The 17,082-nt window shown below is 47.4% G+C and overlaps 1 protein-coding gene across 19 annotated transcripts in view; it reads left to right on the forward strand.

Moving 5' to 3' along the window:
- The window catches only part of LOC149127717 (uncharacterized), a 203,802-nt gene that overhangs the window by 22,283 nt on the left and 164,437 nt on the right, over positions 1–17,082 (forward strand). The window lies entirely within an intron of this gene.

Genomic DNA, 17,082 nt, shown 5'->3' on the forward strand with positions numbered 1-17,082 from the left:
CTTCCAGATTTTTAGGCTCTCTCCTCTGCCCGGCACTGAGCTCAGCACTCGGCAAGGCCCGGCAGGTGCGCCTCCCTGCTTGCTGTACTCAGCCCAGCTCGCTCAGGGAGGCACAGGGGCTCTGGAAGCAGCAGCCCGCACCTGCTCTTTCCAGGAGCACACGGCATAACCAAACAATCCCTCTCCCACTCAAGGGGGCAGGTAACCGAAGAGCAAGGTGGATGTGTCTGCCCCACCTGGCCTTCTCTTTGTCTGGGATAATCTGTGAGAAGCTGGAGACCGCCCAAGTGTGTCTGCTGTATGTCTGCATGGGTGAGCCCCTTCCGCTGTGTCATGAAAACAGGCAAAACATGAAGCAGGAAGAAAACCTGGCTCATAAGAAGAGAGTACTCTGAGATTTCCTACTGTCTGGCTTTCTGCCTCTCAGACTGAGTCTGGTTTATTTGGCTTTGAAGGAGTCTTAGATTTGTACCTAAAGAGAGTTATTTAAAAGTGAAACACGGGGCCAGTGTTGTGTGCAGTGGGGTTAAGCCTCTGCTTGTGATGGTGGCATCTCATATCAGACTGGCCCTTCCAGTCCTGGCTGCTCCGCTTCTGACCGAGCTTCCAACTAATGCAGCTGGGAGGGCAGCAGATGATGGGCCGAGTGCTTGGGCCCTTTGGGAGACCCAGATGGAATTCCATGTCCTGGCTTTGGACGGGCAAGCATCCACCCTTGGAGTCATTTAGAGAGTGAACCTGCAGATGAAAGATCTCTCTCAACAAGATCTTCTTGACATCTCCAAGGACAATGCTTGGCACATAGTAGGTGCTCAGTAAATGCTGGGGACATGAATGGCTAGATGGATGGATGGCTATCATCACCCCTGTTTTGCTCCTGACCTTGAGGGAAATGTATACAGTGATGTGACTACATTAGTGTCTATACTTGGGACAAAGCAAAGTTGAGAAAAATCCTTTCCTTGTAGAGAGAGATTACATTCTAGCAAGGGCGACAGATAAACAACAGATGAATTATATGTGGCATGTAAGTGCCGTGAATAAAAGCAAAGCAAGCCAAGGGGCCTGGGGGTGTGGGAGTGGAGCAGGTTGTGGTGTTAAGTAGGGAGGTCAGAGCTGGCCTCGGCTGCAGTGTTGGGCCCCTCCCCAGCCGCCCCACTGCTTTATTGGAACCTTTCCCTTGGCATTACTGCCTTATGCCTCGTGTTCATGTGCATGTACACACGTGAGTACTTCAGCAGGTGGATGGGAAATCTGGATTGTGAAACATTATGAATTTGAAAAATTTTGCACCAAAATAAGAATCTTTAATTCCTTATTTTATGGATTTATAAGATCTAATTATTTGTAAGAAAGAGCTCCTCTGTCTGCCAGTTCATTTCTCAGATGCCTGAAATGGCTGGGACTGGGCCGGGTCTGAAGCCAAGAGGCAGGAAGGTACACAGTGTGAGCCTCCCATGTAGGTGGCTGGTGCACTGGCAGGAGGATGAGGTCAGGAGCTAGAGCTGAGAATCAAACAGGATATGGGCATCACATAACCACAAGGCTACATGCTCCTTTCTCCCTGAGTTTTTACAAATCACAGGTACATGTGTGTATGTGTATATGTAACATAAATGCACAAATATATAAAGTACTACTGGAGATTGGCTGCTGCAGGACCCCTGTCGCTCCCTGTCTTCGTGGAGGAACGACACAGGACCCTGCGCTGTTCTTTTGTCTGCTCGGCCCTCCCCGGGTTTGCTGCTGGTTCTTCCCGGGTTGGCTACCGACCCTTCCACCTCCGTGGAAGGGTGGTTCCCCCTGCCACATTCCCCACTTCCGCGGGGGAGCGGCACACCACCGGCCGGCTCTCTCGGGGGCTGCACAGGTGTTCCCCTTAGATGTTCCTGGTGCATGTTGTCTCTCTCCTCCTTTATAGTCCTCTTCCACCAATCCCAACTCGGCTGCCCACACGCCGAGTACGCTGCTCTCCTCCAATCAGGAGCAGGATCAGCTCCTGGAGGTCATCACTCAGGTTGGCAAGAGGCAGCTGCGTAGAAGCTGTTTTCTCCTCTCCCAGCGCCATATTGTGGGAGAGCAGATGCATAGAATAAGTCTTAATTCCAGTAACTTAGTCTAGTCCGAGTTGCTCCCCACAGACCCCCATGGATGCTAAAGGGTGCAGAGGCTCAGTTCCTTGGTATAGTATTTGCATATAATCCACACAAATGTTCCACACCTTCCAATCATCTAGATTATTTATGATGCTTAATGCGATAAACATTTTGCATAACTAGCTGCACTGTATTGCTATGGAATGATGATGAGAAAAAATTGTGTTCATAAAGATGAAATTTTTTCAAATATTTTTTTTTAATCTTTTATTTAATGAATATAAATTTCCAAAGTACGACTCATGTGTTACAATGGCTTCCCCCCCCTCAAATATTTTTAAAAGATTTATTTATTTGAAAGGTATAGAGGGGCTGGCGCTATGGCGCAGCAGGTTAACACCCTGGCCTGAAGTGCTGGCATCCCATATGGGCGCCAGTTTGAGACCTGGCTCCTCCACTTCTGATCCAACTCTCTGCTATGGCCTGGGAGAGCAGTGAAAGATGGCCCAAGTCCTTGGGCTCCTGCACCCATATGGGAGACCCAGAGGAAGCTCCTGGCTTTGGATTGGTGCAGCTCTGGCCATTGTGGCCAACTGGGGAGTGAACCAGTGGATGGAAGACCTCTCTCTCTCTCTCTCTCTCTCTCTCTCTCTCTGCCTCTCCTCTCTGTAACTCTTTCAAATAAATAAATAAATCTTTTAAAAAAGAAAGGTATAGGGAGGATTGGAGACAGAGAGAGAGATCTTTCATCTGCTGGTTCACTCCCCGAATGGCCACAATAGCCAGGACTGAGCCAGGCTGAAGCCAGGAGCTTTTTCTGGGTCTCCTGTGTGGCTGCAGGGGTACAAGCATCTTCTGCTACTTTCCCAGGCACATTACTAGGGAGCTGGATTGGAAGTGGAGCAGCTGGGACTAGAATTGGTGCATCCCATTTGGGATACCAGCACTTCAGGCCAGGGCCTTAGCCTGCTGAGCCACAGCACCAGCCCCTCAAATATTTTTGATCCATGATTGAAGCTACAAATGTGGAACCTATGGAGAAATAACTGTCCCCTACCCCACAGCCACCCTGCCTTCTATTTATCTGCTCTAATACTAGAACTTGAGCAGATAGAAGTGGCTTCAATGCTTGATCAGTATTTATGTCTTTCTCAGCATCTAGGACATAAAACATGGCCAATAAACAAGGTTTCAATGAATGAATGAATGCTTAGGAACTGATGTGCTGAAGAGAATTATACTGGCCCACTTATTCCTGCATACAGAAGTAATTAAGTTGGCCTGTTTGCTGTGAGTGCACATATATGGTGGCGTCTCTTTGGGAAGCAGATCCCTTCCAGCCTTTGTTCTTAAGGCAGGCCAAAGAGCGAGCTGCCCCAGCAGCCTGCAGGGATGCCTATGGGGAGTGCTTTTTTTTTTTTTTTTTTTTTTTTTTCTTGACAGGCAGAGTGGACAGTGAGAGAGAGAGACAGAGAGAAAGGGCTTCCTTTTTCCGTTGGTTCACCCCCCAATGGCCGCTGCGGACAGCGCACCACGCTGATCCGAAGCCAGGAGCCAGGTGTTTCTCCTGGTCTCCCATGTGGGTGCAGGGCCCAAGGACCTGGGCCATCCTCCACTTCCCTCCCGGCCCATAGCAGAGAGCTGGCCTGGAAGAGAAGCAACCGGGACAGAACCGGCACCCCAACCGGGACTAGAACTCGGTGTGCCAGCGCTGCAGGCAGAGGATTAGCCTAGTGAGCTGCGGCGCCAGCCAGGAGTGCTTTTCTAAGTAGTGTTAATTCTAGCTTCGCCGTGTGTGCCTGGTAAATGCCGTTGCTTTAGGAGACTGATCAGTGCTTTGGTGCCCCTCCAGCGGTAGTGTGGTTTATAACAGGTAGTTACTTGTGTCAGCCCACAGGAAAGCAGTGGGATTTGGACGAGTCACCCTCTGAGAAGCAGACAGGTGCAGAGAGGGGGTGCAGACGCATAGGGGCGGAGTGCCTGGACATGGTCTCAACCTGACTTGGAGGAAGCCCTGCCCACACCTTTCTGACACCCCTCCCCAGTGAGAACACCATAGTTCTGTGTCTGAGAACCTCAGGATAAACTGACCTCTGTGTCCTAAGTGCCATGCTGTATGTAGTCTTTTTTGAAATTCCATAGGGGAACAATGAAAATGGCACTACTAACGATACGTCTTCCATTTTTACCAAACCCTACTAGCTGCCAGTCCCTATGGTTAGTTTGTGTTCAGCATCTCCAATTTTTTTTTTTTAAAGATTTATTTATTTGAGAGGCAGAGTTCAGAGAGAGAGAGAGGTCTTCCATCTGCTGGTTCACTCCCCAGATGCCCGCAAGGGCCGGAGCTGCGCCGAACCAAAGCCAGGAGCCAGAAGCTTCTTCCAGGTCTCCAACACAAGTACAGGGGCCCAAGGACTTGGACCATCTCCTACTGCTATCCCAGGCCACAGCAGAGAGCTGGATTGGAAGAGGAGCAGCCAGGACTAGAACCGGCGCCCATATGGGATGCCGGCGCTTCAGGCCAGGGCTTTAACCCGCTGTGCCACAGCGCCGACCTCAACCACCTTCATTCTTGATTACTGCACCTTGCTTCCTTCATAAACAGTTACTGTTGGTGACCACTTCTTTCCCTTCTCTCTTGTTTAGTGTCTTTCTTCCCAATATGTCAGCTCCATTAGGAAATGGATGGGTTCTGTTGTTCTAGCCACATCTATACCCAGCTCCTGGCATGGAGTAGATGCTCAGCAGGAACTAGTTGAATTGGATGGGTGGGTGGATGGATGGTTGAATGAGTACTTTTCATCATCTTTTTTCTTTTTTAATTCCCAAAAATTACTGAGCACTTTCCTCACTGCTATTTGTCTGTACATGTTGTGTAAATTATTTCTCTTTGTAGTTTTTGGATTTTACCTGTGCATTTGTCTCTTTTAAGGGGCAGGTGTAGATTTGCGCTCTCTGAACCACAATGGCAGGTCTTCTGTTTCATTCTTTTCTGTCCTACTAGATTCTTATCTGCCATCATCTTGTAGCTCAGAAGTAAGATTTTGTGTTCTATACCCTAAATTAACATATTGGAATAGCAAGTCCAGGTGAAAATGGGAAAGTTGACGTGATTATAGAGAGCAAACATAGAAGGGAACAAATTCATGGAGGGAGACCCTGAAAGCGAGGCAGAACATAGAAGAGAGGGGATACGAGGACAGCTGTGGACCATGCCCCAGACTTCCTTCCAGATAGAAGTGCCAAGAGGTAGACAGGAGATGTTGTCTTCACATCCATAGCAGGTCCCGCCTCCAGGTATGCCACAATCATGATGCAAGCTTGCAACTGTCTGTTCAGACCACACTCTGCAGATCAGCAACACCAGTTGCCCCAGGAGCTGGTTTGAAATGTAGAATCTTGGGCCTGGCCTTGAAGCTACTAAATCAGAATCGGTATTCTTGATAAGTCATTATAGTCAATTATAAGAGCAATACATTTTGAGAATCACTAGTCCACTCTAGCTACTGCAGGCACTTCATGTTGCTGAAGGCAAGGGAAGCATGTGATAAGTTATTGGCATGTGTTCCCAGCAACGTCATCTATCAGGAGGGAGACAGTCTTGTGTGAGCTCTGCTCTGGCCCACCAGGAAGACTGAAGTTGAGATGGGCTGGGACAGGTAAGGTAATCTTCTCCTGTAACAAGTTCTTAAGAGCGGACCTGGGGACTTGGAGCAGAGTTAAAAACTGTAGGCTTCAGAGAAGCCTGTGTGGAGATCTGTAGGGATGAGACAGATGCAAGGATTTTTACAGGAAGATGGTGGGAGGCACCAAGAGTGCTTCCTCTGCTGTGTATGAAACTGGAAACGGTTCCTGAAAGGAAGAAAAGGAAGTGGCATCTAAACAGGGAGGTGGCTGCCCAGCATAACTTACAGAATCCAGATAGGAACAGAGGGAGGACCACAGGGTCAAGCAAGACTTGAGAACTGCTCAGGTCTGTGCTGAGTGGCAGGTGGTTAAGACCCCATTTGTGAGCCACTCCCCCAGAAAACCCTGTAACTTGTTGAGATGTTAAACACAGGAAGACTTCCTACGGGTAGGTGTGGAGCGAGAGGGACTGGAGAGGAGCATCCCCTCTGTTTGGAAAACAGTGTCGTTGCCTCAAAGACAACTTCCCTGACCACTAGCCCACCCCTGTGTCCCTCTCTCCCTTCCGCTTTCTGCATTTATTTCCTAGCATTTGTCACTGTTTAGAGGGATCTAGTTTACTTATTTTCCTTTTATTCACTATCTGCGTTGCCTTCCCAAAGTCGAGACTTGTGACTTCATTGCTTTATTGCCCACCGGATTCTAAGAGCGAGGGCAAGGTCCAGAAGATGCCAGTCGCCATGGAAGTGTGAATGAGGGAATGAAGTCTGAGAAGAAGCCAAATGCCTCGGCCCTTGTGAGCTCTCTTCACTCTGCCTGCCCGGCAGAGATCGGGAGATGAGGTGCTGCATGCTGCAGGAAGAATAACGGACTGCTGGAGAAAGGGGAGAACAGCTCCCCCTTCTGGGGCCACACGTGTGACAGGCACCGTGCCAGCTGGCCCTCCCACTGACAGGAACTGGCGTTCTCACTCCCCTTAAGAGACGAGGAACCGAGACTCCGTGTGCTCACCGCGCCTGTGAGGGAACGCCACACATTGAGTAATTTGTGAACAGTAGAGTGCATTTGGCTCACAGTTCGGGGAGGCAGAGGAGGCAGGGAAGTCCACACGCATGGTGCCTGCAGGGATCTGGTGAGGGCCTCCATGCTGCGTCCTTAAGGGGCAGAGGAGTAAGCTGGCGTTGTGAGACAGCGAGGGGTGCCAGGGGCCATTTTCTCAAGAGCTCTCTCCCTCCCGCCACAATAGCATCCATTCATCTGTTCATGAGGACAGAGCCCTCCTGACATAACCACTTCTTAAAGATCCCACCTCGCCCCATGGATACAACGGCAAGTAGACTGCAGCAGGAGTCTTGGAGGTATTCAAACCACAGCAGACTCAAGTGACTTGCCTCAAGCTACTCGCTGGTAAGATGTAGAAGCCATGTATGAATTATGGCTTTCCACTTCCAAAACCCATACTCTTTCCATTACACTGAGGCTTGTTGGGGACTGTAGGAAAGGAAAAGTGAGCCCATTTAACTACTTTAAATAAGCTGAAATATCCAAGCCCTGGGCAAGATAAGTATAGATTATCACAATAATGGCACTTGAGCTCATTGAAATAGTCTGTGGTATACAGCAATAAACACTTATTTCTTGTTCGCATGTTTGTGGGGCTTGGCTGAGCTGTGGATTGGGTCAAGGTCTGCCCCTTGAATCTTTCATCATTCTGGAACCAGTAGCCCTCCTGGGCCATGTCCTTCTCTTGGCAATGGCAGAAGCACTATGGGATGAGCAGAAGTGCCTAATACATAGGGCTTATTCATTGGAGGGGCACATTGTTCCTTCTACTCACATTAGGCGGACTGGAGCAAGTCTCAAGCCACCAGGCCCAAGAGCAGTGGGATGGGACATACGCTGCATCTCCAGTAGGAAGAACTGCAGAGTCACATGGCAAAGGATATTGATCCTGGGATAAGTGAGCAAATGAGAATAACCGTGCAGTAAACCTTAGATATGGATGTGGAGTGTGCATGGTGTGTGGGCACTGGGCCACATGCTTTACACACACTGCAACAATCCTATGAGGCAAGACTGTTGTTATCTCCATTTTTCAATGAGAAAATCTGAGCTCAAAGTTGTTAGGTAGCCAAGGTTCCACTGAAGTCAATGGGTTACCAGAGACATTCACCCAACTCTGGCGCCAAAGCCCCTCTTCCTAACCCTGAAAGAACTGGCAGCTGGGATGCCGGAAGGGCTACCAGTAATGTTTCTTTTTCTTTTTCTTTTTTCTTTCTTTTTTTTTTTTTTTTTTTTTGACAGGCAGAGTGGACAGTGAGAGAGAGAGACAGAGAGAAAGGTCTTCCTTTTGCTGTTGGTTTACCCTCCAATGGCCGCTGCGGCCGGCGCACCACGCTGATGCGATGGCAGGAGCCAGGTGCTTTTCCTGGTCTCCCATGGGGTGCAGGGCCCAAGCACTTGGGCCATCCTCCACTGCACTCCCTGGCCACAGCAGAGAGCTGGCCGGGAAGAGGGGCAACCGGGACGGAATCCGGCGCCCCTACTGGGGCTAGAACCCAGTGTGCCGGCGCCGCAAGGCGGAGGATTAGCCTAGTGAGCCGCGGCACTGGCTGGGCTGCCAGTAATGTTTCAAAAGCAGAGGATGAGAAGGAAGATGCCAGGAGACTACACACACAAATGGGTGAATTTTCAGGAAGTGGAAGGTATGGCTTCCTGAAATGATATGAGCTGAAGTTCCTTTTTGTGTCAAGGGTGGGTACTTTGTGAAAATGCTCTAGGGGAAAAGCCACCATCCTGTCTGTGGCTGGGCTGATAAATCACGTGGGTGATGGATGGCTGGAATCATCTGAATGTCTTGCTGCTAGTCCCTCAGCCCTCACGGGTAATTTCCAGCCACCCCCTTGGCCTCCAGTCTTAGTTTCATGTCTGTGGTTGTGCTGCTCTTCAATGTTTGACTGTTTGAACTCTCAGCTTGCCTATACCTTAGGCCTTTGATTTGGATCCTCTCACAGAGAGCATGGGAGCTCCTTGCATGAATGCCCACGGATTCCTGCTGCTCACCCACACCTCTTGTGTGCACTGTCAAAGTCTGGTGCCTGCCCCCCTGCTCCCTTTACCAGTGTGGCATGCCAACAGGCTCCTCCCTCAGCAGGGCACCTTCCTGGGAATATTCTAGAAAAAGTTCAGAAAAAGTGTCTTGTGGGCATTTTTAAGGTGATCCAGGGGAAAGTGTGAACTCAGTAGGGATGAGCTTGGCCCAGAAAACCTGATTTCCTTGGTTAAAACATTGGACTGCTGGATCCAGGGAGGGTCACCAGGGGAGAATCTCTAATTGTAGAAGGTTGAGAAATGTAGGGTAATTGAGGATAGATAGGTTGGTGCTTGACTGGTTAAAAAATTAAGCTGTTATTAATCAGATGTGCTGATTAATGGCAGCCAGCAGGAGGCTGCCAGGGGTGAACAATAGACCTTTGTCTGCAACCAGGGCCTGCTCTAGGCTTCTCTCTGCTCCTTCCTTTCCTCCCTCCCTCCTCATTTCTCTCCCTCTATTATTCTTTTTTTCTAGCCACCACCCCCTGTCTTTGAATAACTCAGGTTAAGATACAGGTTTATAAAATTGATGACTTGTATACACAAAGGGATAAGCTAATAAAATAATAATGCATACGTATTCGTATATATTTTATCAATCACCTTATGGAACCCTCCTCTATGTAAGTCTCCAAACACTTCCATGTGACAGGATTGACTACATAATTAAGTTCAGGGCTTAATTAAATTCCCCAAGATCCCACAACATTGTACTGCAGAGCCCCAGCTTAAATTCTAGTTTTTCTGATTCCAAATTCTGTGTTCTTTGCAATGGGCCACATTAAGCAAGATAGAATTAATAGAAACTTTTTTTCTTTTAATGTACCAGCTACCAGCGGAGGGGCTCTCAGCATCTCTCCCCCGGTTCCCAGACCTGTGATGGCAGCGCATTGCACTGCCTCACTCTTCAACAGAGCTGATGTTGACAGATTCATTCTGCTGGAGGAGGACAAGAATATGAACTTGGAGCCCACTCTCATAAAGCTATCAATTCCTGGTCTGATTCTGGGGCACCTGTGGCTTAGTTCTAAAGGCATGACCTTCAGACCTCTGCCTGGGGCCAGTGCTGTGGCTTAGTGGGTTAAGCTGCTGCCTGCAACTTCAGCATTCCATGTGAGTGCTGGTTCATGTCCTGGCTGTTCCACTTCTGATCCAGCTCCCGGCTAATGTGCCTGGGAAACCAGCAAAAGATGGCCCAAGTGCTTGGACCCCTGTTACCCACATGGGAGACCCGGAGGAAGCTCCTGGTTTTGACCTGGCCCTGCCCTCCTCCCTCTTCCTCTCCCCACTTCTCTTTAGTTGGATGCCCTTGGGCAAGGAATCAAAACCTCAGTAAGCCTCAGTTTCTTTGAAAATGGGGAAATTAATGGTACAAATCTTGGTGGATAGTAATGATGATGACATGCGCTGATGCTTGTGAGAATACTGGCATAATGCCTGGCAAGTGGATCTTAGTAGACTGCAGCTCATTTTCTGAGCTGGGAAGTCACGGGTGGTGTACGCTCTCTACCGTCGGCATACTCTCGTCCTTTCTGGATCTAAATTCTGGCTTTGGTAATCCAGAAGACTTGGGTGGCTTTTTATTCAGGAGGTCAAAGCACACAGTTAGCCATGTTTGTTCTTCCACACCTTCTAAAATTACAGAAAATAATAATTCTAATATGTCAGGAAGCTGGAACATCATGTGGACATACTTTCTTAGAGCCACAAGTCAGGCAGCAGATGGATTGAGCACCCCACTTCCTTTTCTTTAGTTCTTGGGTTTGCTGGAAAGACAAGGAAGAAGGGCGGGGGAGAGGAAGGTGCAGGAATTGTAGAGAGGACGTACCTCTGAGTCTCTTTCTGAATGTTACAATGGTCTTTTCAGAGTCCCTCTGACTTCTGGGTGATACAAGAAATCTATTTTCCTAGAATTCAATACTCTCTTCTATTTGTCTGAATCTTTACCAGAACCAGCTGCTGCTTTTTGAAGTTTTCATCAATAGGCATTTATTCACTTGACATCCTAAAACGTTGCTTTAAGCAAGGCATTATTTTATATATCATAAAGGTAAAAATGAAGTAAATATTTTCAAAGTAATGTATTTTAAGCTATTTACCAATAACAAGCTTTTACCTAAGGCAAGAAATGAACTCATCTGGGACAATAGGTTGCAGAACTGACTAATTTACTTTGCACACGACTAGGTAATAATTTACTCAATGTTTCCTATGTTAGGGATTTTGTCTAGAGTGCTGTGGGGAGTCAGCAAAGCATGGTGGTCAGATATTACATATCCTTGTCTTATTTACAGGTTAGGTTCCGACAGTGGATTCTGCAAGTTTTCAACCTCTTGTTTCCCATTATTGAATATTAAAACGTAATGTTAGGCCGGCGCCGCGGCTCAATAGGCTAATCCTCCACCTAGCGGTGCCGGCACACAGGGTTCTAGTCCCAGTCGGGGCGCCGGATTCTCTCCCGGTTGCCCCTCTTCCAGGCCAGCTCTCTGCTGTGGCCCGGGAGTGCAGTGGAGGATGACCCAAGTGCTTGGCCCCTGCACCCCATGGGAGACCAGGAAAAGCAGCTGGCTCCTGGCTTCAGATCAGCGCGGTGCGCCGGCCTTGGGAGCCACTGGAGGGTGAACCAACGGCAAAAGAAGACCTTTCTCTCTGTCTCTCTCTCTCTCACTGTCCACTCTGCCTGTCAAAAAAAACAAAAACAAAAAACAAAAAAACAAAAACGTAATGTTAGTCATTTAGTCTAGCACTCAATGCTTTACCTTTCTGTGAATCGCTCTTCCTCCTGTTTTCTTGACTGTCAGTGATTGCATAGCCACAGCATCCTTTGCCTTTTTTTAGCAACCATCCATCTACACTACCAACAATATACCCTTCCATCCACACAAGCCAGTTTCTTCCCTTTCTCCTGTCTAATTATCTCTTTAGGGTTCACCAGAATCATGTACTTCTAATTCTTCTTACCCTTTTTTCTTTTAAAAATAGGCTTTATTTTATTTTATTTTTAAAGATTTATTTATTTGAAAGGCAGAGTTACACAGAGAGAGAAGGAGAGGTAGAGAGAGAGAGAGAGGGAGAGGTCTTTCATCCGCTGGTTCACTCCCCAAATGGTTGCAATGGCTGCAGTTGTGCCAATCTGAAGCCAGGAGCTTCTTTCGGGTCTCCCACATGGGTGCAGGGGCCCAAAGACTTGGGCCATCTTCTACTGCTTTCCCAGGCCATAGCAGAGAGCTGGATCAGAAGTGGAGCAGCTGGGACTGGAACTGGTACCCATATGGGATGCTGGCAATGCTGACCCCTTAAAATTAGCTTTATTGAGATATAATTCACATGGCATAAAATCCACCTGTGTTAAGTGTACAATTCAGTGATTTTTTTTTTAAGGAAATGAACAGTTTTAAGAATATTTCCATCACCCCGGGAAGATCCCTCATGCCCACTTGCAATAATCTCTTTTTTCAACCCCAGGAAATTATACATATGCTTCCTATCTGTATTAATTTACCTTTTCTTGATATTTTCTGTAATTGGTATCACATTATGTTTAGTCTTTTATGTCTGGCTTCTTTCTTGCTTGGCTTGATGAGTCTGAGGTGCATCTATAGTTTAGCATATATCAGTATTGAGCTGTTTCTTACTTCTGACTATTGTTCCACTGTTTGGAGACAGACCCCATTTTGTTTACCCATCAGTTAGTGGACATCTGCATTGTTTCTACCTTTTGACCATTGTGAATAATCTTGCTATGAATATTTGTCTACAAGTCTTGGTGTGGATATGTTTTTATTTGTCTTGCATAAAAGGAGTGGAATTGAGTATACTCTTTTTAATTGTACTTTTTAAAGTATGATGGTGGGCAATATATAGATAAAATACATTTTTTGAACAATTAAAGTTGGTTGATCATTTGATTCCAACATGAAACACTTACTTGAGACACTTATAGTGGGGTGTTCCTTTATATTTTGGAAATAATGCTAATCATTCTACCATTTTGAATATAGGAAGAATTATATATTTCTCTGTAAATAATTGGTGAATATTAGCATTTAAATTTTTTTAAAGATTTTATGTATTTGAGAGGTAGAGTTATAGACAGAGAGAGGGAGAGACAGAAAAGTCTTCTATCCATTCATTTGCTCCACAAATGGCCGCAATGGCCAAAGCTGGGCTGATCCAAAGCCAGGAGCTTCTTCTAGATCTCCCGTGTGGGTGCAGGGGCCCAAGCACTTGGGCCGCTTTTTTTTTTTAAATTTTTATTTAATAAATATAAATTTAGAAAATACAACTTTTGGATTACAGCGGTTCCCCCCCCCCATAACCAACCCCCCCATGCAAACCATCCCATCTCCTAATCCCTCTCCCATCCCATTCTTCATTAAGATTCATTTTTAACTATCTTTATATACAGAAGATCAACTTAGTATATACTAAGTAAAGATTTCACACCCACACAGACGCACAAAGTACGGCCGTTTTCTATTGCTTTCCCAAGCCATAGCAGAGAGCTGGATAGGAAATGGAGCACCCGGGACTTGAACCGGTGCCCATATGGGATGCTGGCACTGCTGGTGGCAGCTTTACCTGCTATGCTGCAGTGCCGGCCCCACAATATTAGCATTTTTAAAAGTTATGCTTCTGGGGGCAAAGCTACCACCTGTGATGCTGGCATCTCATATGGGTCCCAGTTCAAGTCTCAGCTGTTCCACTTCTGATCCAGCTCCCTGCTAATGGAAAGCCTCAGAAGATGGCCCAAGTGCTTGGGCCATGCCACCCATGTAAGAGGTGCGGAAAAAGCTCCTGGCACCTGGCTTTGGCCTGGCTTAGCTCCAGTTGTTGCAGCCATCTGGGGAGTGAACAGGTGGGTGAAAGATCTCTCTCTTCCTCTCTTCTCTGTGTTAACTCTGACTTTCAAAAAGATAAGTAAATCTTTAAAAAAAATTTACGCTTTGAATACTTTGTTTCAGAAGCATAGAGAAAGACCAATGAATTAGGAGTCAGTAAAATTTGATTCCTATCTCTGTTACTTTTTTTTAAAAAAAGATTTATTTATTTGAAAGGTAGAGTTTGTGAGTGTGAGTGTGTGTGTGTGTGTGTGTGTGTGTGTGAGAGAGAGAGAAACGCTTCCTTCCTCTAGTTCACTCCTCAGATGTCCACAAAAGCCAAGGATGAGCAAGGCTGACACCAGGAGATTGGAACGCCATCCAGGTCTTGCTTGCAGGTGGCAGAGGCCCAAGTACTTGGACTGTCATCCACTGCTTTCCCAGGTGTATAACAGGGAGCTGGATCAGAAATGGAGCAGCTGGGTGTCAAACTGATGCTCATATGGGATGCCACAGCATAACCCACTGTGCCACAACACCAGCCCCATCTCTTGTTTATTTCCCGGGGAAGCCCTTGGCAAAATCACTTGACATCTCTGAGGATCATTGTCTTTCTCAGTAGTGAGAGGTGATGATGTTTCTCCTGCCCGCTGCACGGCATCAGTGTTCACAGAACCCTCAAAAGCCTGAACTCTAGTGGTTTAGTCTCAAAATAGCATTGTACTGAAGAGGCACAGTTCAGTAGCCGGAAGTGCTTACGAAGCAGTCCCACTCCTCCCGCGTGTCTCCTGAAGGGCAGTGACGAGACTGGATGCACATGGCACGCACTTGCAGGAAGTCCCCTTTGCTTGCACACAAACGTGTCGTACGCTCAGCTTCTCAACTCCCAGGTCGTCTTTGCCACCCACCCTGAACCGTCCTGCATTGCTTAATTCTCCCCTGAACACACTCCTCCTTGTTCTCGGTCTTTATCTGTGTAGATTAATTTGGCCTCATTGGCAGCTTCAGGATTTCTCTTGGGTGGATGAAGGAAGAGATCTGAGTGTTGAATCTTTCTGCTTACACTATAAAGTGCGAAACACAAGGAAAATTAAGACCATAATGGTATCATTGTAGTTGTCAATGTTATTCATAATAGAAAGTGATGGAAGCCTTGAACCACAAGCAAATAATTTAGCTGCTAAAACACTAATAGATTCAAACTGTTTATTTTTACTCATTTTAGATTAATTTCCTTTCATATTTTAACATCTCTGAAATGTATCTTTCAGTGAATAATGTTTTATAGTCACCATTAGCCATCTGTCCCCATTTTTAACATCAATGAAATCTTTTGTTTTTTAAGATTTATTTATTTATCTGAGAGGCAGAGTTACAGACATAGAGAGGCAGAGAGAGAGAAAGAGAGAGAGAAAGAGAGAGAGAGAGGGGTCTTGCATATGCTGGTTCACTCCCCCAAATGGCTGCAACAGCCAGAGCTGGGCTGATCTGAAGCCTGGAGCCAGGAGCTTCATCTGGGTCTCCTTTGTGGGTGGAGGGGCCCAAGCCATCTTCCACTGCTTTCCCAGACCATTAGCTGAGAGCTGGATCAGAAATAGAGCAGCTGAGACTCAAACTGGTGCCCATATGGGATGCCAGCACTGCAGGTGGCAGCTTAACCACAGGCGGATGCTTCACCTACTGCTCCACAGTGCCGGCCTCCAGTGCAGCCTTATAGTCAGCGGAGTCTTGGGTAAAATATGGACTGTGGCCTTCACGCTGAGTAGCCGTATACTGAGTGCCACAGGGAGGCTGTGAGCTGTGACAATAGCTGGGAGGAGGCTTCCTGGTTGGTGTGGAGGCAGCAGCGCGGGCAGCTTACCCTCAGGCAGGGAAGGGGTCCTCGGTGGGGTGGGACTGTGGCCATGTGCCACAGGGGTTTGAATAACTAACTTGACTCTGGGGATACCGGTGACAGGGAAGTTGGGCATTCTATATCCACTGTCCGTACCACAGTATGGCATGCAAGCTGGTTCCTGATTACTTCCTGGGCACGCAGGATTCTTCATAAACCAACGTCTATGTGGAGTAGCTTATCTAGAAAATACAGTTAGAGGATCCCTTATGCTTGAGATCAGAAGTGTTTCAGATTTTGAATTTCTTTTTTTGATTTTGGAATATTTGCAGATACCTAATGAGTTATTTCAGGCCTGAAACCCAGGTCTGTAAACAGAATTCACTCCTGTTTTGTTATACAGCCCATGCGTATCACCTGAAAGTAATTTTATACAATTTTTCTAATAGTTTTGTGCATGAAGCAAAGTTTTCTTAACACAGAATTTTCCACTTGTGGGGTCATGCTGGTTCTCAGAAAAGTTTTGGATTTTGGAGCGTCTCAGATTTTAGGGTGAAGGACGCTCAGGTGGTATACAGCAGGCCTAGTGTCCCTGTGCCATTCTCTCCTCACTTGCTGAGGGCTACTACACCATGCCGCAGAGCGCCCACGGGTGAAGTAGGGAGAAACGCTTGTGGCTGATGCCACATGATGGTCTGTCACCCTGCCTGCCAGCTAGCAGCACCGTGAATGTAAGATAATATTATGACAAGGAAGTTAGAAGCACAGGAAATGAAAACAATACGGCAGCCTGGGGTGGAGATCCAGGACAGCAATGACTTCCCAGCAGCCGGGGTCTGTTTGGAAAAGCACAGGTTGTACAAGCAAACAGCAATCAGGGCAGAAGCCGAGCATGCGCACTCCTCCTGGGGCGGGGCCCAGGCCAGGGAGTGGAAGCTGTGAGGATGCAGAGGCTGTGTCTGGCGGCCAGGTTTCCTGAGTCCAGGTGGGTGGCAGCGGATGCTGAGGGGAGCAGTAAGAACACAGAATTGCTCACCTTCTAGAAAATGCATTCTGGTCTGTTGATTGAGTGCACACTGCGACAGTTTTCACCTTTGACTTGATGGTGGCTTTGCCAGAGAGTTGAGTTGAAATATGTGGAGAGCGTTTAGGACTTGGATCTCTTGTCCAGTGTTCTGTCCCTCCAGGTAGGTCTAACACCTGGAAGCCTTGGGCTCACAGTTCTGGGTACTAAAGGTGGCTGCCATCGTTCTGAAACCCGCAGGGACCCCGCAGTGACACTGAGGAAGGTGTGACATGCATGCCATGCTCTCCCAGCCCAGACCTGAACCCTGCATCCACCTGCGACCCATGAGAGAGCAGTGCTGAGTTTAAACAGGCCCAGTCTTAGGTTTGGGGAGGGGGAGGTCAGCAAGGGAGAAACGGAACCAGGAAGAATCGTTTGGCCCCCACTTTTTGTTTGCCGTTTACTGAGAGATTTTTATCTACCAAGCACACGGTGATTGGCCTTCTACCAAACTCATCTCATGTAACCCTGCCAGAACTCACTGAGGGCTCCTGGAGGAACAGAACCAACGGCAAAATGCAGGGGGGTCTTGGAAAGTGTGTACTT

Source organism: Oryctolagus cuniculus, chromosome 2 (genome assembly GCF_051225735.1).
Source record: "Oryctolagus cuniculus isolate XC-2025 breed Fujian yellow rabbit chromosome 2, ASM5122573v1, whole genome shotgun sequence".
NCBI lineage: Eukaryota > Metazoa > Chordata > Mammalia > Lagomorpha > Leporidae > Oryctolagus > Oryctolagus cuniculus.